Source organism: Oreochromis niloticus, linkage group LG13, assembly GCF_001858045.2.
Source record: "Oreochromis niloticus isolate F11D_XX linkage group LG13, O_niloticus_UMD_NMBU, whole genome shotgun sequence".
NCBI lineage: Eukaryota > Metazoa > Chordata > Actinopteri > Cichliformes > Cichlidae > Oreochromis > Oreochromis niloticus.
Genome location: NC_031978.2, coordinates 28810357 through 28828121, shown reverse-complemented (window position 1 = coordinate 28828121; position 17765 = coordinate 28810357). Strand labels below are relative to the sequence as shown.

The window sequence follows — 17765 nt, the reverse complement described above, 5'->3', positions numbered from 1 at the left end:
TTTACTATTAGCAGAGAAATATTTGACAGCTTGGAAAATCAGGGAGAGCTCATGTGAAATTCTTTGCAGCAGATACCGTCCATCCACGCAGCCACTGATTGGTTTTATCACACTAAAGCACGTCTTACAGCGCTCCCAGATATTTTTAGACATCTAAATTGAGAGATGTGAGGCTAGGATGCTGCATGGGGTCGAAACGACAGGTGTGTACTCGTGATCAGAAACAAAAACAACAGGATTTTAGTTATTGTAGTTCAGCCAACTTATCACGATCAGCAGTTGGAGCTGCAGCAGTGGCTGTGACACACAACACACAGAGGCAATTAAGCAACAAAAAAAAATAACAAAATTTTTAAAAAGCTGGCTGAGAATCATCAAGTTTTTAAGTTTTCTTCAGTTTGTCAGTAACTTAGCGACAACCAGCTTTGTTTCTTCAGGAACAACTACCAGCTGGTGCCAAAAAATGTGAAAGGATAAAAAAATGATACCAGTAACAAAAACAGATATGAGAAAAGCATTAAATAGACCCAGTGACCAACTAGCAGGTAAGGACCTTAATCCACTAAACAATGTGAGACATGCTGCAGAATAAGACCACATTCCTGCTTTTCACTTGTTTAAAGCGTTCGCCTGACCAGCTGCGTGAGTTTGCTACCCAAAGGATACGCTACTGGCTTACACACAAGACTCAAATTATGGTGTTACACACATCATCATTCAGTCAAAGGCCCAAACAGTAATCTCTCCAAATGCTACTCTGCACCACTGACACAGATATCAGCCTCCTGAATGGCAGCCAAGCTGACACAGCACTGTATAACAAAGTATATAATCATTAGGCCGTAATCATACAGTGACTGGAAGCCAAATATCCCAATATCAGGGCTGGCATGTTAATGCTCCCTAACTCATTCGACTCATTTGCCATGCTGATTTGTTTTCCAGTTCCAGCTCAAAGCTTTCTGCAATCCTGTGTTACTGATCGTCCTGTAGGCTAGTGGGAGGAGGCTACAGACTGTTAACAAACAGAGTTTGTACACACTTTTAAAGAGAGTGTATATACTTAGCATACCCTTGTAATATCTTATGTTTCAGGAGGCAACGCGCTTTTAATGTCTCAGCAAACACTTTGAGTGAACAGATAACATCTCAGCACACACCTTTGCAGATGGAGACTGAATGACTAACGAAATGTTTAAATTACGACTGAACAGTGAACACAGTCCTGCTCAACAAACATATTCATCTGCCAGACTCTCACAAAAATACAAATAATATAAATTGTAATTTAATTTGTTTGAAGATTGGATTCAAAATCTTAAAAGGTGTGTTTTGATATCACACAACTGTGTAGGTTTTACATTTTGGTGGAGGAAGATATGTGAACTTATATGCATTTGAATTAAGGTTCATATAATTATTTATCATGACGCTGATTATTGTTTTAAAATACTCTTACCTGGAGTCAATAACATTTAGCTTACATACATCAAGTTCCTTAAAGGTCCGCTCAGTGATTCACTGGCCAAAAACTGACAAAAAGTCTTACAACTACAAATGTGTTAAAGCACTTTTAAAAAGAAAATACAGTACTCTTCCTTTAAAAGAAAATACTCAGAGAGTGGAGGTGGAGGTGTCCGCTCTCTGAGGCCTTCTTGTTACTATAATGCATCGTCCTTCACTGGACCATCTTTGATTAATTTGATTCAAGCCCATCATATTTTCTTCCTCTTCTTCTCATTTCCTGGTGTATGCTTAAATGTCAACAGCGCAGTACTTCTGTGTGCTCATCCCTAACAACCACCATCGCATGATCATGGTCAGAAAGTCCAATGTGGGCACATGGAACGTCTTATTAAGCTCATTACTCTGATCATTGCTGTCATCATCGACACGTATCACACACTCACTGCTGCAGAAGAAGCACCCCCAGCCCCACTCCCCTCATGACTCCCCTCTATGGTCTCTGCAGTTTCCCCAGGAGAATAATGCAGCTGACACAGAGCCCAACACACTCAGTCTCACTCCACAGCCTACAAAGTCCAAATCTGCTGCTAACACCTTGGTGCTACAACCCTCAGGCAGAGCCTTTGGGCATAACTTACACCTATTCAATATGGCTGATCCCTCTCGCTCTGACTTTGAACAGTTAGCCTTCGTTAACCAGCTGGCTCCAGTCATTCCTATCGTGTTTTTCTTGCTGTTAGCTCACTGGCCAGGTCATTGCAGTCCTCAATAACTTTCAGCTACAGCGAGTCTCTCGTCCTGCTGTTGAACAAAAAACTCCAGCATCATAGACTGCAACTTTATGGCTTTGGTTCTGTTCTTGAGATCCACTGTGAGCAACAGCACTGCTCTAAGCAGAACCAGCAGCAGGTGGAGAACTGCTTTATGTTAACAACAATGACTACAGAGACCAGCTGCTGTCCAAAATGTTGGCTTTGTTGTCCATAAGAAACACACACCCGAATTTCCACCCACCTGAATTTCACACCCGAGCCTCAAGTCTCGCGGCCCGGTACCAAACAACTCATGGACCAGTACCGGTCCGTGGCCCAGGGATTGGGGACCGCTGCCCTAGACCATAACCTTCTAATCCAATCAGAGTTGTGGAGTGATTCGTGCATTCACGAAACAATGTGTGCTCAAAAACAGGACCTGTTTGGACATTAGGTTATTTTTGTACTCTACTAGAGCAGCTCTGAAAAATAATAATTTACAATATCGAGGAGAATACCCTTCAGTTCATCCCCCAGCTGAAATAAACAGTTTTTAGCTCCTCCTCCCTTTAAGATCCCTTTATTCTTCCCAGCAAAAAGATTTGAACAGGAAATGGGCGGAGCTGTGTGCCAGAGATCACCATATTAGGGATATCCCTTCTCTGTGACATCACACAAACCATAAGTTTAAAAAAAGCTGTGTGAAGTAGAGCGTTTAGAGCAGTCTCAAGTATGAGCGTCTGGCTAACAGGGATTACCTGCACTTACACTAACATCATTATTTGAAACCTTAGGCATATCTAACATGAGCGGCCACAAGCAGCACAATAGGTCCCCTTTAAAAAGAATATATTTATAGGACACTTGACTAAGGTGTTTACTGTACAACATTTTTCAATCATAATCTTTTCCATTCATCTTGCAACATTTCAGATGATCATGAAAAGTAAACTAGTTCTGAAAAACATGCAGCACGATGAATCAAGTGTGTCAGAGTCGACCACATTACGTTAGCATCGAGCAGCATTCTCGCTGTCTTACAGAGTAGGAGGAAGATTGTGTGTGGGAGGGGGTATTCCAACTGAGTACATGATGTAACTCAGCGTAGTATACAGGTAGTGGAGCAATGAGTCAGTGTGCTAGGGGACGTAACATGATAACCTCCCAACGAGTCAACATCTGTGCAAGCGGCTCAGTTAGGAGCTCCTTATTTTCTCAATGGACACTGGAAATCTGCTCTTTACATCTGTCTGTCTGTCTGTCTCTGAATGCAGTTGTTTGTTGCTCCTGTTAAGAGGCCTGCAAATGCGCCTTCTCTGACATCTGATCCCCTCACTCGTGTGTGTGTGCGTGTACAGTATGTGTCTCCGATCTCTGCTTGTTGCGTCTTGTTTCCTGAGGATCTCTGAATCCAGCACAACGCTCCCTCAGTTATTAGATCCTAAGTGCATTGCGATGCACGTCGTAAACATGCTGTAAGCGTAGCAGAAAACAACACGGACGCTGATGTAATGCTGTAACACAACGCGCTTTTACCACGAGGTCTGTTCTGGGAGTTAAAACACCGCCTCGAGTAACAGTATTTTGTCTCACGACATTTCAACGCCAACTCTTGTACACAGACGAGCCTGAAAGTTAAACCACCCCCTGATTTTTAAAACTCCTCCCATGCTGCTAAAACAACTCTGACCCATCAGCACATGGACAAGAGACCAGTGGGCATGTTCTGTGGCGTCTAGCACAGGACGTTCCCTGGTGTCTGTGAGATTGGCGGGAGTTAAAAACACAGGAATGTGGGGTGTTTTGAGGTTTTAGCGAACATCTGCGTCTGTCCTGTTGGTGGATGGTGGATAGATGGTGGATTCAAACTCACGGCCTTCTTGCACCACCATGCTCCCCCTGCTCTGTTTGGCAAATATGAAATTATTCCACCACTGAAATTCTTGTCCCCTTTTCTTTCCTGAACATTTCCTGACTTTACAAGATCTCAAAAGATAAGAAAAAGTGGCATGCAGCATTCACACAATGAAGCCTTTATCGCAGCTTTACACATTCCCACACTACAAACTTGAAAAGCACATCCATGCCAATAAAAGCCTCGTAAACACATCAAAGTATCAAATATCTAAAGAAAAATCTCCTACGATTGCCACTGTTTCTCCCTGTAATGTTGCACAGTTGATCTGTTGGATTAAAAAAATAAAAAATAAAGTTGTATCCGCGTCAACATGTGAGAAAGAAAGAAGGAATGAAACGAGAAAAAGTTGCTGTTTGTTTGAATAATGAAAAGGAGGTCATTGCCTGAAGGGGTGGGGCGATGGTGAGCGCTCTGTTCAAAGTAAAAGCACTAAAAACAAAAATGCAGAGCTGCCACACAAACACACACACGACTGCTGACTGTGGCAATGGAATGAATGGTAAGGCAGCAAAATACAAGTGTGTGTGACTGTGTGTGTGTGTGTGTGTGTCCTGTTTGCACCTGCAAACCTGTAAGTGCAGTTTATGGACAGCAGTCAAACACTTACATCACACACAAACGCTGCCACCATGAAACACAGCAACAAAACAGAGACATTTTCATTACAGCTTGACAATCTGTGTCTAGTATGTTTATATCTGTGTGTATATAAAGGATGTTTAGGTCCTAAAGCGTGCTCTGGGCCTTTAAGATGATCTTCACTACATCTGCTGAAGGTCATTAAGCTTAACACCAGAAATGTTAGGGAACAGCTTGAGATGATTTTTTCTTAAGATTGAGACTTTCAAATTAGTAAATCACAGAAAAAGCACGGATAGGCTCAATAAGAGACGAATAAGGCATTTTCATCAGTGTCATGTCCACATTATGACTTCCTTTAAAAAAAACACAGCAGCCACTGATTTGCCTTTTAAATATAACCAATATCTGTTTGCATCAAGATTAGGCTGCTAATAGTGTCCAAATGTTTATGTTGCTGCATAGCTACACTTTAAACAGAGACATTACAGGGACACTAAAGGACTGACAGAGCTGCAGCTTCCCCCGCTATTGAAAAACATGCTCCGTTAATGCTATAATGATTGTGACAAAGCATTTACACAGAACTATGTTAGCAGAGATATTTGGTAACTGCAGAGTTTGTCAGGTTGATGGTTTTTATGCCTTATGGGCTGAAGTACATCAGTCTAAATACTACAATACCCATGACCTCCAGGAGCCAGTGCTGTGGAGATGCAGCCAACCACAGCTGCTTAATTTTATCACATGAGATATAAAAAAAAAATTCAAAACTGATTTTGATACACAGACTTGATTTCCTGACAGAATCTGAAGAACCCAGTTGTTCTTGTGGAAATGCAAATAAGGATTTAAGTTAACTTTCTTACCATGAAGTTTTATTTGCACAACCTTACACCGTTGACTTTTTTTAATAAAAAAAAAAATATAGAGATACTTTGTAACACCGTTGTTAATGATTTGATGATTGAATCAGATGATTTTGATGGTAATCCAAGCTGTAGAGGAGCTCCAGCTATGAGTCACCTTACATTTTCTGTGGGAGAAATGAATGGGACTTTACTGCCGGAATCAGGATTGCCCAAAATAGCAGCCACCACTTTGCAACTCTATAGCAACAGTGAGGCAGATCAAGATAAGCAAACTTTAAGTTCTATGGTAACACTGCAATGAAAAGCACTCTGTGAGTGCCTTCATTGATCCATTTCATTTGTCATTTTTGCGGTTAGAGCTTACAGTTAGCCTTCCAAGACAAGGAAAAGATCTGTGGGTGCTGAAACTGATCATAGCCAATATTTTCTTGCTGAGACGTAGCTGATATGAGCGAGAGTCCAGGATGGCATTCAACAAATGGCAGTTTATGCCCACAACCTTGCAGGAACATGATCTGCCCCCCTGCCTGCTGTCTGACTGATCAGGGAGCTCCATTCACCCTCCAACCTGTTCAGGCTGAGTGAAACACGGAAAGCTTAATACAGCATTTACGCACACAGACTCTTGGCATAAGGTCAAGGGTTCACACCGCTTACTGTATGGGGGGAAAGTAGAGGGGATACCTGCTCCCTGTTAGAGCCAGCACAGTGCAGTGGAGTAACGCCAGTCTTGCTGAGGGATTATTGTGTGGTGATGCTATCATCACAACCACTCTCCCACTGTCTATTTATAGTTCACAGAGCTCTCCCTCCCTCCCTCCCTCCCTCTCTCTCTCTCTCTCTCTCTCTCTCACTCTCTCTCTCTCTCTCTCTCAGTCTCTGTCACATTCTCCATACTGAATGCCAAATGCATTAAAAGCAGAAGGTCAGGAAAAACAGAACCACTAACCAGTACTTAGCGGTTTGAGCCTCAGAAACAAGTACAACACCTGTCCTCTGCCTTACACAGATTTGTACCCTGAGGTTTGCAGACTTCTTATGTTCACTTCTATGAGGCCAAGAATGCAACTTTCACCACAGGAGATTATAACACATTTGTAGGTCAAGATTGCTGCAGCTGGGAGCCAGGTTAGCTCACAGGGTGCGCAGGTGATGCTGCAAGGCTAAACGTAGCAGCCGAGTCTGACTCCGACCTGTGGCCCTTTGCTGCTCATCTTCCCAGGTCTCTGCCTCCCCATTTTCCTGTCTGCTCTTCTACTCTTGACATGAGGGCAGTCAAAGAATCCTAAATTTGAAGTGGATGGAAGAATTACAGTTGACCAGATTTGACTAGTGATTATATGCTTTTCTGATCTAACCAGTTAACATATACCAGGTCATTAGTTACCCACACAGGGTTGCAAGTAAGGGGTAGAATTTGTGTTTGGATATCATACAACCCCAAGAAAGAATTTTTGCCTGCTTGGACAGCAGGAACATCTTTTAGTTTCTGAAAACAGAACACCACAGAACTTTTTAACATCCACAGAGTCACCGTTGACCTGTTTAGGGTTAGAGGTAGGTCCACACCTTCCTCTTTAAATGAAATTTTACCCCAGTAGAAATGCATGTCATTTTTTATGTAGCACCTGGCTTTAAGGGAACCCTGACCCCATCCCTGAGTGGCTTGCTGGATATAAAGAGGCAAAGTTCATTTCCATAATGACTTAAAACACCTGAACAGATAAGTGTCCAGAGGACTTTCAAGGTAGCCGCTCAGTGGTGAGACTTGCTTCTGGAAGGGCTTTGCATCTGTTCAGTGTGGCTACTGAAAAGCTTTTGGCCCAAAGCAGTCCAGATTTGATCATCAAGGTAGCTTTTAGCAATATGGTGTTCTCTTTACTGTGACGTCAGGTTCATGATTATACTAGATCAGGAATTTCTGCTTTTAAATGCACTGCAGGGGATTGTAAGTACAGCAGAGTCTTGAAAGTAGGGAAAGCGACAGCTAATGCTGGACGGTTTGCTGATTTTGCCTGTCAGATGGGACACAGTGTCTGTGACCCAGGCTGGGAACACTGAAGAACCACAGCACCTTAATCTGGATTAGCTGCTGAGTTAGAGGCCTGGATGCTTGTGTAATCCCTCTGCCAAAGTTCCACCAGCCAGCCCCGCATTGGCCATTTGACGGCAGGAGTGTTCATTCATGCACTCAGATATGAAAGTCTATGCTCCTAGTGAGCAATGATGATTTAAAATACCCAATAAATACGATCCTAAACACGTGTTTCTTCCTTCGGTTTGACATTGACGGCACATAAATTATAAGCACATGTGTGTATAAAGTCCAGGCACGGGGGAATACTGTGCCGCACTGGAGCAGCGCAGCAGCGCAGCGCGATCTGCCTTTCGGTCAGTCAGTGCTGGTGTGTGTGAGCTTAAAGAGAACTCGGTTATATAATGAAGGCAGTAGCAGAACAGCAAATGAGCGCTGGTTTTGTGTGAGCGTCAACTGAGAACACCGCGGTGAGTTCATCCAACTCCAGAAGAATCAGATCTCCCTAAAAGCCCTTTAAAACTATACCCCCCCCCCCCCCCCCCAAAAAAAAGTTCCTGTGCTCCCTTCATGATTAAGAACTTGAAGTGACGCCTTTTAATTAAACTTTTTAAACAGGCAAAAATATGAGGTTATATTACAATGAGCGATGTTTCATTTGTCAAACATAGGCCGATTTCAAGAGCATCGTAATTCCACAAGTAAAACACATCTGCGCGCTTGACCTGTTATACATTATCTTATGCATTATGTTCGCTCCAATAAATCGCTATTTTTCCTGTGAAGTTTGGCGCTGAACTGTCTACGCGCGTTATGATCGTGCGTAACGGGAATTCCACGCTGCACCTTTCCACTTCTGACAGCCTCTGCTGATGTAGACAGGCAACGTACTTGCTCCTTCTTTGAACCCAAACATTTATGATAGGTTATTGTTTTTTCTTACAATGCTGAAAGCTACTTGTGGAGATGTTTAAGGTGTTAAAGATAAGAAGACTCATAGAGATGGAAACATAAACACAAAAATAAATCACTTACGATCACAACCAAGAGGAGCTCCAGACAGCGAGTGTCTGTACAAGAGTTCATGATGCAGTTTCAGACACTCACCCTGTATGGCAGATCCGTCCAGCACGGTGCTGAAGTAGAAAAATGGATTTGAAAAAACTGACTCTGGAGCTTCTGTGATGGGAGAAAGGTCACACAGCCAATGCCGGGATGTCTAATTTCTGTTCTACCTAAAATCTGGTGGACTACGTACGGGCTCAGTCCAACGTCTCCAATGTCACACAGACCGCGGCCAATGCGATGTCTTGTAATATCAGCCAGCCTCGTGCTGCATTCAAGTGTCATGGGACAAATAATATGCTTGAATTCTGCTCCTGAATGAAAAGAAATCACTCAGTGTGGAGGTTCAGTTGCCTACGAAAGCCTATTAAACATATTATATATGTGGTTCATAACACGGAGATGTGCTTTGTAAAATTCGCCATGTTTCAGTCTGACTTTGAGTCTCTTTATCAGTCGTTTGTTCCTGAAGTCCGTGAACGCTTCACAGTTCGCTCTGTGACAGACATGTCGTGCAGTGACTCAGAGCTGAGTCACTGTTTCGTGTCCCGCCCACACAGCAGTGGCGGCCAATCGCGCCTGTGCGGAAGCGGGTACGGCGGCGAGGAGTCACGCAGCCCTCAACAGTAACTCTGTGTGCAGTTTAAAGGGACGCCAGCCCCGTACACACACCCACCCTCACCCCAAGCTCCCGCTCCGTCCACGGAAATCGTTCCCATTGACCATTAAAGGCAGGTGGGTGGGAACGCAGGGCACACGTTCATATGAATATAAAGTAACATGCAGGATGATTTCTGAGTCACTGAATTCAGACCACAGGCTGACTTGCATTGGCCATAGCCTGTGAAATCTACAGATGACATGTATCCTCCCAGTTTTTTGTTTGTTTGGTTTTTTTTGGGGGGGGGGGGCAGATCTTGTTGGTCCAGATGAAACTCCTGAAATACTCCTTTAATGCTTAACGTGGTGCATTTAAATGGGGCTTTCACAGTTGACGGGTCGTGGTCAGTCTTCATTCTGCCTGGCTACGGGTTGGGGAAGGTGAAGGCGTCCTGCAGACTAGAGATAAAACTTAGTGTATCATAGATAGGAAGACATATCACGGCCATCTGATGGTCGAGGCATAAAACTACTGCCACCTCTATTTCTTTAGCTCTTTCACGCAGGAGCTACTTTGGAAAATGGACTTCATTTTCGCTATCGTCACTGAGCTGCTTTTCCTGGAGTGTTGAAAGATATCCGTGGACATGCCTGGTTGCACTCCACCCTGCTGGATCCCTTACTGGGCCTCATGCAGCTGGCTTTGGCTGGGAGATAATATCCTACTGTGTGCTGGCAGCATCACTGAGAGGTTAATCTTCCAAAACTGGAGTTTTACCCCATAAGATTGTTGTAATTCTCTTTTCTTCCCATGTTCATCTCTTTTGTGTATAACCTGATTTTTCTGTCTGATGTCATAGAGTCTGTAGTGGCTCAGTTCTTCTGATGCTTGCCTGTTTCTGGGCTTGTTCCGGATAACAATCGGGGACTTTTACCTGACAGTTCTTTGTCGTAACCCCGCAGAGGTCTTAGCGAGAAGCATTTAGTCCTGGGAGTTGTTCTGCATGGTGCACTTTCGTTGTGTGCCAAATGTTTTTGATGGTCTGCAGCAGCTTGGGAGCTGGCAAGGACCTTCTGAAGCTCCACTAATATCTTTTGCTACAAGGACTTCTTCATCATCATCGCCCCTGTGTTAGCGCTCTCAGCACTGCTACTTCCCATTGCTTAATAAGGCTCTGAGGACAAGTATGAGTGGCCGACCATAGCAGGTCGTTTCTGGAGCAGCATTTAGTTTTACTTTCCCACTGTAGAGTGATGATTTGTAGACAGCAATGAAGCAGGAGGCAGTTTTACAAATATGTCTGTGGAGTAAAAACTAAACTGTAAGCTAACTGGGCCACACGGTGGCACAGTGGTTAGCACTGTTGCATCACAGCAAGAAGGTCCTCAGTTTGATTCCACCATCTGGCTGGTTGCTTGTGTTAGCTGCTTAGGTTAACTGGTGATTCTAAATTACCCATGAGTGCAAATGTTTGTCTGTCTCTCTGTGTTAGCCCTTCGATAGACTGCAGACGTGACCAGGGTGTACCCTGCCTAGTCCTATGGTAGCTGGGACAGGCTCCAGCACCCCCACCACCCTAGTAAGGATAAGTGGAAGAAAATGGATGGATGTAAACTATGGTCTAACCAGCAACCATGCTTATCTGAGTGTTAGTAAGCTGAAAAATGGTTTCAAAAAAGCTTTGCAACTCAGTAACTGGTACTCCACCAAGTTTCTGACTTCACCTATTTCACTTTCTGTAAAACTGCCAAGAAACAGAAACGGCAGTATGATGCAGTTCAAGTAATACAGGATCATTTTGAACTCTCAAATTCAAGTCATTGCTTTATTTTTAGATTTGTCTGAATGAAAACACACACACACACACACACACACACAAATTGACAGTTTTAGCACTGAACTTATAGGGTGAGATGTGTGGAAAATAACTCTGGATTTCTGTGACATCTACTGGAAATGTGAAGGAACTGCATTAAATTTCTTTTTGTTTTTATTGCCCCAGGCCAGTATAAATAATCACCAACCACAACAGTGTAGCTGGTATTGTTTTCACATTGTCAGTGTGTGTATGTGTGTGACATTAAAAACAAGCCCTCTGAAAGTCCTCAAATCTGCCTTTGGAGTGCTTAATGCGGCAGTACCCAGGAGACAAACACGTGAAAAAGCCCCAAACTCTTTAGGGAGAGTTTCTGAAACTAATAAGAATCGTTAGGGTTGACAAAAATCCACCTATGTTGGAATTTCCATCGAATTGACTAAGTAAAAACATCCTTAGAGGCTAGGATCTTCGTAAGGATTAAAAAAACATTTAGAAGCAGACACCAAGTTCCCCATGAAATGCATAATAACTGAGACATTTTACAATTTAATGAGAAATAGCCCACCTTGATTTTGTTGGCAGCAACATAACTCAAAAAAGGCGCTGACATTAACCACATCAGCCCTCCCTGTGTTGTCAGTAAGCTATGAAGCATTGATGGACATCAGCTAAGTATTTGCGCACTGGTTTCATTCTCCGTGCAGGAAAATAAGAAAAACTTGTGAGACTGACAACAATAAACTGTGCTGGTGTGATGTGTTGGGAGTGAGACGGATGAAAGAGTTAGTTTAGGTAAGCTGATGTGTAGCAGGATTTATCCAGACGATTTAAATGTGGCGTTCACGTGGAAATCCACGATAATTATTTGTTTGGACTTTTTTCGGTTACCACTTTCTGATTCGTGTCCTGCTGCGCCCTCAGGCGGCGAGGGCGTGCACAACCGCAAATACTCCTGGGAAATGTTGGCGTTCAGTCACAGTGATTGTATTAATGTGACATAACTTCAGTTTGTGTGTGAAGTAATTTAGAGGAAGTCTCTTATACGGCACTCACTGCACACAGATGTTCACGTGTTGGCAGACACACGTTGGTTCAGTGAGCTACGGGCGGCGAATGAAAAGATGTTAGAGCTGAACCAACACAATGGAGCAATGGCTAGAGTTAGTGTATCGATCCATTTATGGTCCATTAATATTTGTTTTAATTGCTGTTTTCATATCGCGTTGTTTACCTTAATGATGAGACACGCGTTCATCACACCAAGCCCTCATGGTGCGCTTTTCTGCCTCGGAGATGCTCTGATCTGAAGCAGCAGACCTTCAAACTCAGAGAGAAGGATGTTTGATCCTCCAGAGGAAATGCTCTTTGGATTCCTGTCCGTGAGTAACAAACCACTGCACGTGAACACTGTGGGATTAATCTCGTGTCAGGAGATCTAAATATATCCTCCTCAATTAAGTTGCAGCTGCTGCTCCACGTGCCTAAAATGCACCCTGAGAATGTGGAAACGTTTGTTACAAATACTTTCATTTGGCTGAAAATAAACAAGACTGGGACACGCTGCTCCAAAGACACGCGCAGACACAGCCACTGTCCACAGACTAAAAACAGAGTCAGAGCAGAAGCTGTGAGTCTCTACGCTCACAGCCATGGACTACATCTGGAAGCGTTCTTCCTCACTTGATAGGAAAAAGCATCATTAAATCATCATCACCTTTTACACCCACTCTGTGTTTATACACCACTCTGCATTCATTTATTGGTTATTTTTTCTTTACCACAGCAGGTCTTTGTCCTGTCTTCCTCCCCTCACCCCAACCGGCCAAGACAGATGGCTGCTGGCGGTTTCTTCCTGTTAAAAGGGAGTTTTTCCTTCCCACTGTCACCCAAGCGCTTGTTTACGGGGGTCATATGATTGTTGGGTTGTTCTCTGTATTACTGTAGGATCTTTACCTTACAACATAAAGTGCCTTGAGGCAACTGTTTTTGTGACTAATAAAATGTCTGCTTATTTTTATTTGTTCTCTAAATCGCGTCAAAAACATTTGCTAGTGTAGCATCACTAGATTATTAGCTAACGTTGACCTTCTGAACCACTAGTTTGCTGATACATCTTGAGTTGCCAGCCCAGGAGCTGATGAACTTTATTATTTTAGTTTGTTAAAAAATTTTGTTCCTATTCTGGTCGAATTGGGCGTCAGTGTTTGTTTAGCAGTTCCAGATCCAGGAAGTCAAAATGATGTCACCTGTCTATGTCCAAATATTCAAACTGTATTCAGTTTGAATATTGTCATAAATTGATAAGGATCAGTTTATGTCTTTTATTCACTGTTATTTAACTTTTCGATGATCGCACAAAATCTGAGAGAGGAAGAGAGAAAAGAGTGGAGATCTAGTCAAAATCACCAAAAATTATGAAAATTCCTACATTCATTTATGATGATTTCACATAACTAAGCCGTGTGCTGTACTGTAATCAGTCATGGATCCCCAACTTGCTACTATAATAATTTTTATAAGATTATATTTTTTGTCTTTTTCTAGTTTCTAGTTGAGTGTTGAGGAGAGAGAGAGAGAGAGAGAGAACAGGAGGAATGAGGGAGCAGATAATGAAGTTTGCTGGAAAAACAAAAGTTATTTTTCATGGATACTCATTATTATTGCTTTCATGGATACTTTGCATGCTTTTCAGGAGCACACTTACAAAATGCCCGTGCAAATTCTATACAGAGTATATTGAATGGTGGGATTTTACAGGATTCATACTCTGTCACTCTAAACATGGCTGAGCAGGATGGTGCTACTACATTCATGTGACGGAGTACAAATCTGTTCTCCACTTGTGAAATTGGGGTACATGATGCTTTATGCTGAGTCTGTATAATAAAGGGAGGGTTTGTATGAATTCAAAAACTTTAATATGAAACAACTCAATTACCAGTTAGCTTGGTGTACAGGTCTGTGGAGTGGCAGGGTGATTTTCCAGTGTCTGTACTGAATGATGCTACTTTAAGTGCTTGATGATTTGGTCGATTGCCTCTATGTGATTAGGAGTCTGAAATAATGTTTCTCATTTTGTCTTCTTTGCCACAAATAGTTCTTTAACCTCTTTAATGACTGAGCCTTTGCCTCTGGTTTGATAATGAAAACCTCCACCCTAAAATGGGTGGATTCGATGAAATCTCTGAATTATTCTTAGATAAAATAATTGGTCATCCAGCTAATTATATTAACATTGTGATGTTTATCCAACTGAATCGAGATTTACAAATGTGAAAATGGTTGATTATATTTTCAACCGGCATATTCCATTAATATTAATTACAACGCACTGCATGCATGACATTATAATCATGAGGTGAGCCCCCTAAAAGTTTGAACCTAGAATGGCCCCTGATTTATTGAGTGAAATTTGAAGCAAGCCTTAGAAACTTAGAAATGTATTTTCAACATATAGAAAGTACAAAGATGTAAAATATCATGTCACATTTGACCTCTGACCTCTCCTTCAAGTTGAATAGATTGATCTAAAGTGATTCTATATAGAGCTATTAAAAGATATTTTTCTTACTGCCATTGTTGTATACAACATATGTGAATATAGGACTGATACATGGGGATTTTACCCAGATAGCAAGGAAATATTGAAACAATGTTGAGTCAATATCAGGCAACGTCATTGAATCAATGTTGAAGTGTGACATTGACCTAACGTCACTCTTCCATCCATCCATCTTCATCCGCTTTATCCGAGGCCGGGTCGCGGGGGCAGCAGCCTAAGCAGAGAAGCCCAGACCTCCCTCTCCCCAGCCACCTCCTCTAGCTTATCCGGGGGAACACCAAGGCGTTCCCAGGCCAGCCGAGAGATATAATCTCTCCAGCGTGTCCTGGGTCTGCCCCGGGGTCTCCTCCCGGTGGGACATGCCCGGAACACCTCACCCAGGAGGCGCCCAGGAGGCATCCTTGTCAGATGCCCGAACCACCTCAACTGGCTCCTTTCGGAGGAGCAGCGGCTCTACTCTGAGCCCCTCCCGGATGGCCGAACTTCTCACCCTATCTCTAAGGGAGAGGCCAGCCACCCTTCGGAGGAAGCTCATTTCTGCCGCTTGTATCCGCGATCTCGTTCTTTCGGTCACTACCCACAGCTCGTGGCCATAGGTGAGGGTAGGGACGTAGATCGACCGGTAAATTGAGAGCTTCGCTTTTACACTCAGCTCCCTCTTCACCACGACGGACCGGTGCAGCATCCGCATCACTGCAGCCGCAGCACCAATCCGTCTGTCGATCTCTGGCTCCCTTCTCCCATCACTCGCGAACAAGACCCCAAGATACTTGAACTCCTCCACTTGGGGCAGGAACTCATCCCCGACCCGGAGTGGGCACTCCACCCTTTTCCGGCTGAGAACCATGGCCTCAGATTTGGAGGTGCTGATCCTCATTCCTGCTGCTTCACACTCGGCTGCGAACCGTTCCAGTGCAAGCTGAAGGCCTTCACCTGATGAAGCCAACAGAACCACATCATCCGCAAAAAGCAGAGATGAGATTCTGAGGCCACCGAAGCGAAAGCCCTCCGCCACTTGGCTGCGCCTAGAAATCCTGTCCATAAAAATTATGAACAGAACCGGTGACAAAGGGCAGCCCTGGCGGAGCCCATCACCCACCGGGAACGAGTCCGACTTATTGCCGGCAATGCGAACCAAACTCTTGCAACGGTTGTATAGGGATCGAATGGCCCGTAGCAATGGGCCAGACACCCCATACTCCCGCAACACCTCCCACAGGACACCCCGAGGGACACGGTCGAATGCCTTCTCCAAGTCCACAAAACACATGTAGACTGGTTGGGCAAACTCCCATGCACCCTCAAGTATCCTTGAGAGGATAAAGAGCTGGTCCAGTGTTCCGCGACCAGGACGAAAACCGCATTGTTCCTCCTGTATCCGAGGTTCGACTAGCGGACAAACTCTCCTTTCCAGCACCCTGGCATAGACTTTCCCAGGGAGGCTGAGGAGTGTGATCCCCCTGTAGTTGGAACACACCCTCCGGTCTCCCTTCTTAAAGATGGGGACCACCACCCCAGTCTGCCAATCCAGGGGTACTGCCCCTGATCTCCACGCAACATTGTAGAGGCGTGTCAACCAGGACAGCCCTACAACGTCCAGAGCCTTCAGGAACTCAGGGCGGACCTCATCAACACCAGGGGCTCTGCCACCAAGGAGTTGTTTAACTGCCTCAGTGACCTCGCCCCCGGAAATTGGCGGGTCATTCCCCTCATCCCCAGACTCTGCTTCCTCCTCGGAAGATGTGTCAGTGGGATTAAGGAGGTCCTCGAAGTATTCCTTCCACCGCCTGACAATTTTCTCAGTCGACGTTAGCAGCGCTCCGCCAGCACTATACACAGTGCAGGTAGAGCACCGCTTTCCCCTCCTGAGACGCCTGACGGTTTGCCAGAATCTCTTCGAGGCAGTCCGAAAGTCTTTTTCCATGGCCTCTCCGAACTCCTCCCACACCCGAGTTTTTGCTTCAGCCACTGCCCGAGCCGCATTCCGCTTGGCCTGTCGATACCTGTCGGCTGCCTCCGGAGTCCCACAGGCTAACCAAGCCCGATAGGACTCCTTCTTCAGCCTGGTGGCTCCCTTCACCTCTGGTGTCCACCATTTGGTTCGGGGATTACCACCACGGCAGGCACCAACCACCTTGCGGCCGCAGCTCAATGCAGCAGCTTCGGCGATGGAGACGCTGAACATGGTCCATTCGGACTCAATGTCCCCAGTCTCCCTCGGAATGCTGTTGAAGCTCTGCCGGAGGTGTGCGTTGAAGATCTCGCGGACTGGGGCCTCTGCTAGACGTTCCCAGCACACCCTCACTACGCGTTTAGGTGCACCGGGTCTGTCCAGCGTCCTCCCCCGCCACCTGATCCAACTCACCACCAGGTGGTGATCAGTTGACAGCTCAGCCCCTCTCTTTACCCGAGTGTCCAGAACATATGGTCGCAGGTCTGGTGATACGATTACAAAATCGATCATCGACCTGCGGCCTAGAGCGTCCTGGTGCCACGTGCACTTATGGACACTCTTATGTTCGAACAAGGTGTTCGTTATGGCCAAACTGTGATTTGCACAGAAGTCCAATAACAAAACACCGCTCGGATTCAGATCAGGGAGGCCGTTCCTCCCAATCACGCCCCTCCAGGTCTCGCTGTTGTTACTCACGTGAGCATTGAAGTCACTCTTGCACCCTTTTTTAATGTTGAAACAACGTTAGGTTTTGATGTTGAATCGTCGGTTGAAACCGTCGGTTTACCACAGTATTTCAATGTTGTTACAACATTGGCATTTCAACCCTGACTAGAGCTGGGCGATAAAACGATAACGATATGTATTGCGAAATAACTTTTTCTCGATAGAAAAATTAAACTATTGCGATAGGCCTCATCTCTCTTGTCCTCTTAAAAAAAAAAAGAGAGAACAGCCAATCCAAATGAAGTAGCACAGAGCCGAACCAATCACAGCCGCAGCGTCACGTCACATGACTTGTTACGTACAGCACAAGCGCCAAGGCGCACATGTGTATTTGTTTTTGCAGCTGTGCAGCCCAGGTAATGAAGGAAATGAGTTTGCCGACTAGAGAAAAATCAACCGAGAGCGTGAGCGAAGG

At 44.5% G+C, this 17765-nt stretch overlaps 1 protein-coding gene across 2 annotated transcripts in view; it reads right to left on the bottom strand.

Moving 5' to 3' along the window:
- sertad2b (SERTA domain containing 2b) overlaps window positions 1-8915 on the bottom strand; it is a 41987-nt gene extending 33072 nt beyond the window's left edge. For both annotated transcript variants that reach the window (XM_019366866.2, XM_005457053.4), the window contains exon 1: window positions 8731-8915. The gene's annotated coding sequence lies outside the window, so the exon portion shown is untranslated. The remainder of the gene's footprint in view (window positions 1-8730) is intronic.
- Window positions 8916-17765: the final 8850 nt, after the last annotated feature.